Raw genomic sequence first — 1,502 nt, 5'->3', positions numbered from 1 at the left:
CCCAGGAGTTTCTGTCTCTCAAGCAGAAGACAGAGTCGGTGACTGAGATTAAGCAGATGTTTCACAAGAGGGCAATGTTTTTCCCTGAGCATGTGTCGATAGAGCAGGCGCGCATGAGCCAATATTTGGGCATTATGTGGAGGGATATTCGAGAGTTTGCGACGAACTCATCTTATTGGACATTTGCTGAGCTTCAGGAAAATGCCAAGAGGAGGGAGATCAAGCTGGAGACTCAGGCCAGGGAGGATGCGGAGTCTCAGGGGAGGGATCGAAGGTCGTCGCAGTCGCAGCCAACAACGAAGCGGGCTAAACCCACTGATTCGAGGACTGGGGGCCAGAAGGTTCGCACTTGTGGAAATTGCGGCAAGAGTCACGAGGGGTCGTGCCGCACAAAGATCTGCTACAAGTGTGGCAAAGAGGGGCATATGGTGAAGGATTTCCCCAAGGGGTTTGCAGTCTGCTTCCACTGCAACCAGACCGACCATCAGAAGGCCGAGTACCCCCAACTTCGTCAGGGGCCAGCACAGGGATCTGCATCTGCTGCTTTGTGTGATGCTGATAGTCGGACAGTGAAGGCCGAGGTTCTGAGAGCTAGTGGTAGAGCTTTTCAGCTGACGGTGGAGGAGGTCCGTGCAGCACCTGATGTCGTGCCTGGTACGTATTTTCTTCCCTTTTATCTTATTATTTTGAGATGTATTGTGATTATTATGTGTTCTATTTGGGTACATTTCTTGTGAGTTAAGTACCTTCTTTAGTGTTATTCCACTCAGGTGTGAGTCGATCCTTCATGTCCTTAGCTTTTAGTCGTCACATCAGTATCCAATGTGAGCCATTGAGTCGACCATTGAGGGTTTCTATAGCCGACGAGTATGCGGTTTTTGCTATTGATGTGTACCGAGGGTGTATGTTGGAGATTTTTGGTGCCGAGTTTCCGATTGATCTGGTACCGATTGTGATGGGGGATGTCTGTGTCACTGTGGGCATGGATTGGCTGAGTCATTTTGGAGCTATGATCGACTGCGAGCATCAGTTGGTGACTATACGAGATCCAATTGGTGGAGTACTTATAGTGTATGGTGAGGGTACCAGATCTGGATCATCTTTCTGCTCTACTGCCAGGGCGAGGCAGAGTCTGCAACAAGGATGTATGAGTTATCTAGAATATGTGTCGGATACAAGAGTTGCTACCGAGAGACCGAGTTCTTTTGCTGAAGTTTCGATAGTGAGTGAGTTTCCTGATGTTTTTCCCGAAGACCTACCAGGTGTGCCTCCCGAGAGGCAAGTGGAGTTCTGGATTTATTTGGTTCCAGGAGCAGCACCAATCGCCAGGGCACCTTATTTGTCACACCCCAAAACAAGAACGGCGGAAACGTTCAGGGGCGGAGGACGTCATGTAATGCATCACAACAATGCAAAGTAGTAAACAAGCAACAACATCATCCATTGCATTAATAGTATAATTTTAATTACATTTGAGTTCTTTCATAGTATAATTCTACAAA

This window comes from Lactuca serriola, chromosome 9 (genome assembly GCF_051521515.1).
Source record: "Lactuca serriola cultivar US96UC23 chromosome 9, Lser_US96UC23_V15, whole genome shotgun sequence".
NCBI lineage: Eukaryota > Viridiplantae > Streptophyta > Magnoliopsida > Asterales > Asteraceae > Lactuca > Lactuca serriola.
Note: the sequence above shows the minus strand (reverse complement) of the source record.